The sequence below is a fragment of the Equus asinus genome, chromosome 3 (genome assembly GCF_041296235.1).
Source record: "Equus asinus isolate D_3611 breed Donkey chromosome 3, EquAss-T2T_v2, whole genome shotgun sequence".
Lineage (NCBI taxonomy): Eukaryota > Metazoa > Chordata > Mammalia > Perissodactyla > Equidae > Equus > Equus asinus.
In genome coordinates this window covers 78,668,316-78,679,938 of record NC_091792.1, presented here as the reverse complement: position 1 = coordinate 78,679,938, position 11,623 = coordinate 78,668,316, and the positions used below count along the sequence as shown (strand labels likewise).

At 51.7% G+C, this 11,623-nt stretch overlaps 1 long non-coding RNA gene across 2 annotated transcripts; it reads left to right on the top strand.

Moving 5' to 3' along the window:
- Window positions 1-8,260: 8,260 nt before the first annotated feature.
- Window positions 8,261-9,640, top strand: LOC139044976 (uncharacterized). Of its 2 annotated transcripts, none has more exons than XR_011502462.1 (3): window positions 8,261-8,453; window positions 8,968-9,196; window positions 9,496-9,640. It is a non-coding gene; the product is annotated as an uncharacterized lncRNA (long non-coding RNA). The 2 variants fall into 2 exon arrangements; XR_011502461.1 differs by having other exon boundaries at window positions 9,492-9,640.
- Window positions 9,641-11,623: the final 1,983 nt, after the last annotated feature.

Sequence of the window (11,623 nt, the reverse complement as noted above, 5' to 3'; positions counted from 1 at the left end):
GGTTTTTATTTGCATCATTTTAGAGCTACTTTTGGAGTCATTTTGTCTATCATCAAAAGTCTAGGGTAGTTGATATTTAAACTTTTCCTTCTAGTTTTTATTGTTCCAGTTAACTTAGAAATAGCAATAAGGAGTTAAGCTTTTGAATCCTCAGAGGTCTGATTTTAAAGGGGCAGGTTTTTGCAGAGAGGAAGAGCGGAAGGTGGCATCTGGGGTGGAGCCTGAGACTGGAGTCTGGGAAGACAAGATGGTGCCTGAGACAGAGAAAGGGGGAAGGGAGCAGGAGGCTTAAGAAACCTTTTTGTTTTCCCTCAGCTTTTTAGTTGTTTTGGTGAATTTAGACAAGATGTCTAGTAGTGAGGCAATTTTAGAGCTTTGTGGGTATCCAGTGAAAATACACTTACCATTTGTTTTGCTTCATTTTAGAGCCATGGTCTTCCAATATGATTTTAAGAAAAGCTAGTTTGGGGAGATTGAAAGTTCTCCATGATGGCCATTGCAATTCTGAACTGCTTTTGGTCAGTTCATCCCACTTAGTTAAAAGTGCACATATAGAGGCCCACAGTTCTTAAACATAACCCGGCTGGCATCCCTGAAGGAGGATTTCCCTCAGAACATTTAGATGACTGGGATCCCATTTCCGAAATGTCCTCTGAAAACCCAAGAAAGTCTCTGGAGTCCTAGCCCTGAGCCCTGAAGGAATCTAAAGACAAAAGAGTTGCTGTATTCCCAACCCTGATTCCAAAAGGAACCTGAAAACCAAAGAAACCTCCAGGAAGTCAGCCAACTTTGAGCAGTCCCACGAGTCCTTCTAGGAGGTGAAGTATCAAACCTGACTGTGATCTGGAGGACCCCACCCTTGGGCCCACAACACTGATGTTCATGCCAAATCCTAGACATGAATGATGCCAGCAGCTCTGTTCATCACTGCTCCAAGCTGGAAACCACACAATGTCCTTCAAAGAGCAAATGGCTAAACATAGGGTTGGGGGTTAGTTGAACAGTGGGTGGAAGTGGAGAGAGGTGTTGGGAGACACATACCAGAGGAGGACTGGGCAGGACCGGGCAATGGATTGTGTGTGATTTGGGGAGATACAGGATGAGGACACACTTCTGGAGTTTGGAAAGAGTGAGGTCACCAGGTGAACAGGGATACAGTCCACTCAGCGGGGAAGCCTGGGGCACGGCCCAGATGACGCTGAACAAACTTTTAGTGTCAGATCATTCTTGGAATGTAATGTTCAGGCAACACCCAAGCCAGAAGATCAACCAGGCAGTTGTATGTCTGATTCTGGGTGGAGATAAATCTGGGGTGCATAAGCACTAAGGTGGTAATGAATGCCTTCAGAATGGATTGGATCACCCAGAGGTTATTTAAAACAATGAAAGCATAGAGATAAAAGATTACGGCCCTGAGTTGAGCATGGGAGCACTTCAATTATTAAAACCCAGGCAGATGAGGCTCTGCTGGCAAACATTCCTGCGGAGGAGCATCCAGAGAGGTAGAAAGAGAAGGAGAAGATTCTGGCATCAGGAGCAGAAACCAGAGTGTCCTCAGAAACAAGGAGGAGCCCATCCCCACTTCTTTGCCCCTGTCCGCCCCAGAGCCAGGCAGGTGCTGGTATCCCAGCCCCTCAGTCTCGCTGCTCCACCCTGACCTGGGGCCAACCAGGGTGGGTGGGACCCCAAGCCTCTAGGTCATTGGCCTCTTCCATATACCAGAGCCCCTGGAGATTCAGTGGGCTGTCCCAACCCTCCAAGACCTGGGGCTGGCAGTCCTGATCTCTGGGCCAGTGCAGTCCTGCTCTGCAGGAGACTCAGGCTGCTTTCCCAAGGGAAGGATATTCCTGTCACATGGCAGGGATGAGCCAAGGGGGCAGCATCCCTTTGCACCTGGACCCCATCTTACAAACTTTGAGTGCCCTCCACTCTGGAGAAACAAGATGACTGATGCTTCAGGCCCCACTGGCCTACTGATATCCACTGCTCTCATGGGAGGCATGAGCTCTCATTAGGTCCAGGGTTACCCAGCAGGCAGGGGAAAGACACACACAACACATACACTCACACACTCCCCAAGGGCCAGTTGGTCCTCCTGCTGGGGCCCAGCAGTGGTGGTAGTAAAAAAAATTTCAGGAGACCATCGCTGCCACTTCTTGGTCCCCTAAGCTGTCACCCCCAGCTGATTCAAGTTTGTTTGTTTGTTTGTTTGATGTTACCACAAATTGAGAGCTTGGAGCTTCCTAATCTGCCATTGCATTTTATTCTTTCTACTCCACTCCTTCTCCAGAGCACACAATCATAATTAAGAAAACAATATTATGCATATATTGCATTTGGCTTTCAAACTTGAACCAAGGTTAGTAAGAGAGGGAAATTGAGTTGTCTTTGTTAAGAGAATTTTATCTTTTTTTGGTACTATCAAAATGTTCAAGTATAGTCTATAAAAACTTTAATATGTTCAAAATTGAGAAACATACATAAGTGGTTCCTCATTGCTGTCTCTGGTCCTATCCTCTCCCCCCACCTCCAGGCTGCAACTATTTACTGGGGGGCTTTGGGGAGAAAAGAAAAAGAAAAAAAAAGAAGATTGGCAACAGATGTTAGCTCAGGTGCCAATCTTAAAAAAAAATATTGATTTAGTTGGTACTTTACAGATTACAAATGCTGTTATATATGTAAACTGTGAAATGAAGAGTTGGTCTTCTCACCACATCCTCACATGGTCTTTCCTCTGTACACTATAGCTTATAAAAACTTTAATATGTCAAAATTGAGGGACATAAATAAGTGGTTCCTCATCGCTCTCTCTCATCCTATCCTCTTCCCCCACCTCCAGGCTGCACAGCCTCCACTCCAGCTCTTGTGACACTGGACTCACCTGCTGAAACACCTACCTCCCCACTGGTCTAGGAGCTTCTGCCCTCACTCATCTCTATTGCCTGTGTTCACACATATGTAAGGCCACTGCAGCTACTAACATGGTAAGTGAGGGAATTATTTCTCCACTGAGCCACTGGATGAGAAGAAAAACTTTCCCATCTCTTCTGTGAAGACACAGCCTCAATGGAGACTAGAGCAAGTGAGTGTGAATGCTGGGAAGATTATTTCCACACCCATCCCTCACCTGCTGCACGCCTAACAGGGTGGTGAACATAATGGACACCAATATTTCCCAGGGTGTTTAGAGGATCCAGGCCCGAAGGAGAAACCCGACCACTTGGCAAAAGAGGGATCAATCCAGGAATGAGAGCAAGTCCCTTCTCACCTGTTGTGTCATTGTCAGGAGCTCAGCTGCCACCCGTCCTCCTCTGTGTCTCATCCAGGAACAGTTTGAAAACTAAGCAGATAAAGCTGATGAAAACGAAGGAAGTCATGAGAATCCAGTCTTTAAAACAAAAGAGAGACCACATAGGTAGGGAGTATCGCTGGATACACCAGGCACGAACCCCTGAACATTCACCTGGGAGTGGCCCCCACCCAGCCCAACCCACAGGAATGCCCTGTGAATGAAGACCAGCAGGGAGACCCTCTCCCCTCCCAGGGTCAAAAGTAAGAAGGCTTTGGTGACTTCGCACATAGGAAGATAGCAATATCCCCATTTTACAGATAACAAAATGAGCATCGGGGGTGTTATGGGCTGGACTGTGTCCCCCTAACTCACATGTTGAAGTGCCAAGCCCCACTGTGTCTGTATTTAGAGACAGAGTCTTTAAAGAGCTAATGAACATTAAATGAGGTCCTCTGGGTGGGGCCCTAACCATAAGACTGGTGTCCTTGTAAGAAGAGGAAGACACACAGAGGAAAGACCATGTGAGGACGTGGTGAGAAGGCAGCTGTCTGCAAGCCAAGGAGAGAGGTCTCTGGAGAAACCAACCCTGCTGACATCTTGATCAACTTTCAGCCTCCAGAATTGCGAGAAAATACATTTCTGTTATTTAAGCCCAGTTTGTAGCATTTGGTTAAGGCAGCCCTTGCCAAATAATAATAGTTTTAGACTTTAATTAGACCTCCTGTTCATAGTTGTTATTTAATTTTTAATTCCTAGGATTAAAACCATATCCTAGGAAACCCTCACAATTGTCACATGGGGATTCTTGTCTCCACAGCAGCACACCACTCTGGAATTTATGGGTTAATAATTCTTGGTTAGGTGCACCCGATTGCTTCTCCAACACCACCCCAGCCCTTTAGAGCCCCCACCCTCCCTGCTGTGCCCTGCCACCACTCTCTGGATGCACCTGCCTTCAGTCCCCTTGGCTCCTCCACATGTGGGATTCAGATAACATCAGAAATTCAGCCCTAGCTCTGCTTAACATGGCCTCGGACATGTGGCCAGGCTCCTGTGGTATCTCTCTCTTTTTTTTTTTTTTAGGATGATTAGCCCTGAGCTAACATCTGCTGCCAATCCTCCTCTTTTTGCTGAGGAAGACTGGCCCTGAGCTAACATCCATGACCACCTTCATCTAGTTAATATGTGGGACACCTCCCACAGCATGGCTTGCCAAGCAGTGCCCTGTCCGCACCCGGGATCCAAACCAGCAAACCCTGGGCTGTCAAAGCAGAATGTGCGAACTTAACCTCTGCGCCACCGGGCCGGCCCCTGTAGTATCTTTTTAGTGGTGAGTGGAACAATCTAAGGACTCATGTCAGTGACTCTCATTACACAAGTCAGGCACTAACCCCTCTCACCCAGGGAAGAAGCAGGAGTACACACATCACAAGTCTAGTCGTGTCCCATAGTCCCCACAGGGCGGACAGGCGGAGCAAACAGAGAGTGCAGGAGTTTAATTTGGGGGAATTGAGTTGACTCCTGCAGATATCTTAGTGAAATGCTAGCTAGAGTTCCGTCTTAGTCATTAGCATTGGCAGAAACATTCTTCACCTCACAATTTACGTATATACATATATATTTGTAAACTGTAAAGTACCACCTAAATCAATATTTTTTTAAAAGATTGGCACTGGAGCTAACATCTGTTGCCAATCTTCTTCTTCTCCCCAAAGCCCCCCAGTATGTAGTTGTATGTTCTAGTGGTGGGTGCCTTTGCTTGTGCTATGTGGGACGCCACCTCAGCATGGCTTGATGAGCAGTGCCATCTCCGTGTCCAGGATCCAAACCGGTGAAATCCTGGGTCACTGAAGTGGAGCACACAAACTTAACCACCTGGCCACGGGGCTGGCCCTAAATCAATATTAATCATTAACTACTGCAAGGTCAAATACTGATAATGTGTCAGGAACAAGGATGGCTTAAAACACTTTGACCCTGGAGGTCCCAAAAAGAGAAAACATTTCTCGTAGCTTTAATTGAAACCCTGCGATGGGGATTTACATGTATTTGCTTCTTTAACCTCTACCATAACCCTGCTAGTTATAGACAAGTTATTCATTTTATAAGTGACATGAGCTAGGTTCAGAAAGCTTGATTAAAATGACAAAATCATGAGGCTAGAAAATGACAGAGCCAGAACTTGAACTTAGCTCTGCCTGTCTCTGAATCTCAAATTCCTAAACCCGGTGGTCTTGAGGGGTGGCCCCCAGACTCTAGCTTTACCTGGATATGTCACCTCTCAGATCAGTGATCAGAGACACCTCTTCTTATCACAGTGCTTCCCAGTGCAGCCTATTTACACAGTCTTCCATGCCCAGGTTCTCCCACCGCAGGGGTCCTCAAGGGTGCTCAACCAACTTCCCCAAATCAGCCGCAACTTTCCTCTGCTTTACATGTCAGTTTCACCACGCAAAAAAGTCTCAGGCCCCTCTGACCTTTCAGCATGGCTGATGACCAAGCCTCAAGCCCACAGGATAATACTATCTCCCCATCCCACAGCTGCATCTGTCATAGCCCCCACTGGGTTTTATAACTGACATTTATCACTTGACCCAGGTGGCTGGGACAGCTGGCCTCCTTTGGACAAAGCAGGCAAGCTGCAGGGTGCTCCTCTCCTACTGCCCCGCATGTATGCACTCACGGAGAGGGCCAGGGGAGGGCCAGTATCAGCTCACAGTCACAGATTTCTCACAAGGTTAGTGCCTTAGGGAACAGGAGAGCATGGCTTTCCTGACTCCAGAGTTGAGGGCAGTACCTGCTGATGGAAGGGCATGCCTGATGAGTTCCCTGTCTGTTCCCTAGGGTGTCTGCCTTGTGTGGTCACACTCCTTTGGCAAGCTGTTCTCGGCCTTGTGACTTGACGAAGTCTTTCCCTCTCTGGGTGTCAAAAGATTCATTTGTGATGAGAGGCAGTGTCTGTCAGAAGAACAAATGAGGCCTGGAATGAACCATCAGGCAGAGGGACAGCTTGACTGACTCTGCGGTCTGTTGCAGGCAAAGAGGGTGAGAAAACCACCACTGCCAAACAATGCAAATGGGCCCTTGGAAAAGTAGAAGGGGATGTGAGGCACAGCTGAGGGAAATGGGGACCACTGCCTTCACTGGCAAATGATCACTGGAAGAGTGTGCCCCACACCATCAGAGCCCTGCTGACCCGATACTCAGCCATCGTGAGGGTCACTGCGAGGCCACAGGCACCAGTCACAAGGCGTGTGTAGTTGGAGTGATGGGCTTAAATAAAGGCAAGAGGGCTCCTAAAGGGGTGAGAGTCAGCAGGAACTTTGGGAAAGGTCAGGGACTTGGGGATGGTGTGAGTGGTCCATGACACTCTCCTCAGATTCCCAAGATGCCAGGTGTCTGGATTACAGCCACCTCCACACCCCACCAAAGCAGCCACTGCCACCCCCCCCACCCTTTCTCTCAACACTGCCAATAATATCTCAGCATAGGCCCAATAGAGCGGTGAAAGCTGGGTCCCCAGGTCACATCTGTGGCCTCTGAACCAGACCTGGTTTCATGGGGAAGGGGGGCATGAGGCAGGATGAAATCCACTGAGGCATGGGTGGTGAGGATCCCTGAGTCCCATTCCAGTGTATGGTCATGGCAACTGACAATCTCTGGACCACAAGACAGTCCTTCCAAGACCAGGCCAGAGGCAGCCCGTTCCCTGGTCCCAAAACCTGGGGTACCCAGCTCCTCCCAGGGCAACACAGGAAATGATGGAAGGCCTATCTCACCACTCACATCCTTCTCCCCACCACTGCCGAGACAATCAACCTCCCTCAGGAGGAAGGACATGGTCGGCAAGGACCCGGATGAAGCTGGTGCTACCTCCCATGTCAGGCACATGACATGCACAGGAGCTTCCTCCCAAAACAGGGGCAATGACACCTCCCAGAAAACCTTCAGGACTCAGGGCCCTTTTCTCTGTCCTTGCCCCACTGACAGAGTCTTGGCCCAAATGAGTGGGACAGTCAGCCTCCTTTGGGTATATCAGGCAAGCCCTAGGGTGGTCTCCCTCCGCCCCTCCTCGGTAGACTCAGGGAGTGGGCCAGGAGAGGGCTTCTCTCAGCCCTTCTTGTCAGGTATCTCCCAAGGGGAGCACCCTAGGCAGCAGCAACGCGGGCTTTCCTCAGTCCAGAGTGGAGGATGGGAACCGCTGATAGGAGAGCATGCCTGTGGGTTTCCCCTTCGTTCCCTGGGTGGCATGCCTGTGCTGCCACACTCCTTTGGCAAGCCTTTCTCAGCCTTCTGACTTGACACAGCCTTTCCAACTCCTGGGGAAGAAAGGTTCATTCGTGATGAGAGGCTGTGTTTTTTCCAGCAATAAGTGAGGATGGGGATGAACCAGCTGGCACAGGGAGAGTCTTGCTGCCCTTCTGGGTCAGATGTGAGCAAACAGGGCTGGAAAATCTCTTCCAAGGAGGCAGCAGTGACCTGAGCAGAACGGGGGAAGGGGATGTGAAACACAGCTGAAGGAAAGCAGGCAAGCCAGAGTGCACCTCCCCCTGTGCCCTGTGGCTGTGCACTCAGGGAAAGAGCCAGGAGAAGGTGTCTCTCCACCCTTATTCTAGGATTTCTGGCAAGGGTAGTGCCCCAGGCAGCAGGACATCAGGCTTGTCTGACTCCTGGAGCTGAGGGTGAGTCCTGCTGAGGGAAGAGCTTGCATGGAGGGCTCCTGGTTTGCTCCCTAGGTGGCCTGTCTGCCTTGCACACTACTGAGCAAGGCATTCTGGGACTTCTGAATAGACAGGGCCTTTCCTCCTCCTGGAGTCAAAGGGTTCATTTGTGATGTGGGGCTGTGATTTTTCTACCAGTCACTGAGGCCTGGAATGAGCCAGCTGGCAGAGAGACAGCCTGGGTGTCCTCCCCTAGTCGTTGTTGGAAAACAGGGTCAGAAGGCCTCCCCCGTGAGAAAGCCAGCAGCCACCTGAGCCGAAGGTCAGAAGGGGAGGTGAGAAACAGGAGAAGGAAAGGTGGACCCTAGTTCACCTTTGAACATTTCTACCCCAGGAGGAGGGAAGACTGTGCCTAGTCTGTCAGAAGGCCTGGAGCTCCTTGCAAAGAAGAGCGGCACAGCAGACTGGCCACCTACGTAACGGATGGGGCATCCCCCCAGGTAAGTGCTTGCACTGGGAGGACCCACCCACATGCCACTCTGGGGCAGAGGGAGAGGAGAACCCTATAACTTGCCGACTTTCCCAAAGAGGGCCAGCCAACGCAGCCCCTTGAGCCAAGACGGTGTCCATGGGACTGCTAGGAAGGAAAGAGCCCTGGGTCCAGAAAGTTTTCGGTGAAGGGTCATCAGCTCTATCAGAGGTAGAAGCTGCTGGAATTCTGGTGTGCCCGACCTGGGAGCTGCTGCCCGCCACACCCGGGTCCTTAGTGCCCTGCCTGGGCTCCCCAGGGAGGATGCCAGACTTAGTCTTGGCCTTGGCCTGAGGGATGCCTGCGGTGATGGGGGCGTTCCACAGTTGCCTGGGCTTCCCTGGGAGAGTCAGAGATCCCTGGGTGGTGGCCTTATGGAACGGGCCACCTCTGGCCAAGTCTAGGGGAGGGAGCCGCCTCAGGGTCGAGATGGGTGGTGGCCAGCATCATCCTCACCAGGAGCAGCCCTCGGGGATCTTTCGCAGGGATTGTGTCACGCCCCGCCTTCCCCGTCGGATGCTATCCTCCTGCACCCAGATCCAGGTTGGAGGCCACGGATGACGCCTGGAAACTGCCTTTCAGCACCCTGTCTGGCCTTCCCTGCGCCTTGTAGGGCAGCGGTGGGAGAAAAACCTGTAGGGACGGCTGGACGTTGGCTTCGTGGGCTGCCACGTGGGCATCCAGAATCTTGGGGACCTGAGGAGAGGAGGGCAGGTGCACCCATGGCCTCTCTACCTCCCCGATCTGACCTAGGGTTCTGACTGACTCTCACGACTGTGGGAGCCCTGCTCCCTGGCCTGAGGACCATTCCTCCCACTGTGCATGCACGGGTGGGAGGGAGAGGTGGGGGGAGGAATCCGGCCTCTGGCCTCACTGGGAGCCCCGCACTGGGTGGGGGGGATCTGGCGGGGTGGGGGCGCCCTCTGGCGGAGGCCCCGTGCAGCTGCCAGGGAGCTGGGGTTCCCACTTCCTTCAGGGCTTCTCATGACCCTTTCCCCTCTCTGCTCAGGTAGCTGCTTTCCTCCTTGGAAGAGGTTTTCTGGCCCTGTTTGCTCCCAACTGACCCAGAAGGGCAGCAAGACTCCCTGTGCCAGCTGGTTCATCCCCATCCTCACTTATTGCTGGAAAAAACACAGCCTCTCATCACAAATGAACCTTTCTTCCTCAGGAGTTGGAAAGGCTGTGTCAAGTCAGAAGGCTGAGAAAGGCTTGCCAAAGGAGTGTGGCAGCACAGGCATGCCACCCAGGGAACGAAGGGGAAACCCACAGGCATGCTCTCCTATCAGCGGTTCCCATCCTCCACTCTGGACTGAGGAAAGCCCGCATTCCTTCCGCCTAGGGTGCTCCCCTTGGGAGATACCTGACAAGAAGGGCTGAGAGAAGCCCTCTCCTGGCCCACTCCCTGAGTCCACCGAGGAGGGGCGGAGGGAGACCACCCTAGGGCTTGCCTGATATACCCAAAGGAGGCTGACTGTCCCACTCATTTGGGCCAAGACTCTGTCAGTGGGGCAAGGACAGAGAAAAGGGCCCTGAGTCCTGAAGGTTTTCTGGGAGGTGTCACTGGCCCTGCTGGGGGAGGGAGCCCCTGGGTGTGTCATGTGCCCGACATGGGAGGTAGTGCCTGCTTCATCTGGGTCCTTGCTAGCCATGCCCTGCGTCCCAAGGGAGGTTGATTGTCTCGGCAGTGGTGGGGAGAGGGATCTTCGTACCTCACAGAGACCTCCCCTAATCTAAGAGATGCCCTCTGAACTCAGAGAGACCTCTCCTGACCTCACAGAGCCCTCGCCTGACCTCAGAGACACCCCATCTGACCTCACCTGGATCTCCCCTGACCTCACAAAGAAACCCTCTCACCTCACAGAGACCTACCAAGACCTCACAGAGACCCCTTTCTGTCCTCAAAGGGCCCTCCTATGACCTCAAAGAGACCTACTCTGATGTCACATCCTCCGCTGAACTCATAGAGACCCCCTCTGACCTCACAGAGACATCCCCCTGACCTCACAGAGATGTCCAACATCACAGACACCCCATCTGATCTCATAGAGATGTCAAGTGACCTCAGAGACCACCTCTGACTACAGTGACCCCTTCTCTGACCTCAAAGAGAACCCTGGTGATGACACAGAAACATCCCCTGACATCATAGATTCCTCCCCTGAACTCAAAGACCTCCCTGACCCCAGAGACATCCCTGATCTCATAGAGACCTCCTGTGACCACACAGAGAACTCCTCTGAAATCACAAAGACTTCCTCTGACATCAAAGAGACGTTAGCTGACCTCAGAGACCTACTGTGACCTCAAAGGGACCTCCCCTGACTTCACAGAGACCCCATTTGGCCTCACAGAGACCTCCTCTGTTCTCAAAGAGATGCCATCTGACCTCACAAACTCATCCTCTGGTTTCATAAAGACACACCCTGACCTCAAAGAGACCCCACAGAGACTTCTCTGACATCACAGGGACCACCTTTGACATCACAAAGTCCTTCCTGACCTCACAGTGACCCCCTCTAACCAAACAGAGACCCCCCTGACCTCACAGAGACCTCCTTGATCTCACAGAGGTCTGCTCTGACCACACAGAGACCTCCCCTGACCTCACAGAGAGCCCTCTGACTTCACTGAGGCCTCCTCTGACCTTGCAGATAGCCCCTCTGACCATACACATACCTCCCTTGCCCTGATGATGACCCGCTCTGACACACGGAGACATCCCCTGATCTCACAGAGACCTCCATGACCTTGCTGAGACCCCATCTCACATCAAGAGACCTCCCTAACCTCACAGAGACCAACTGTGCCCTCACAAAGACCTCCTGTGACCTCACTGAGAAACCCTTTGACCTCACAGAGACCTCCCCACACCTCATAGAGACTCCCTCAGATGACACAGAGACCTCACATCACCTCACAGTGATGTCCTCTGGGCTAGCAGAGACCTCCTGCGAACTCAGATAGACCACTTTGACCTCAGAGAGAACTCCCCTGACCTAAAAGAGAACTCCCTGACCTAAAAGACCTCCCCTGACTGCACAGATACCTCCCCTGAGCTCACAGAGACCTCCCTGACCTCAGAGACCTCAGTGGCATCAGAGACCTCCACTGAACTCAGAGACATCAAGTGAGCACGAAGAG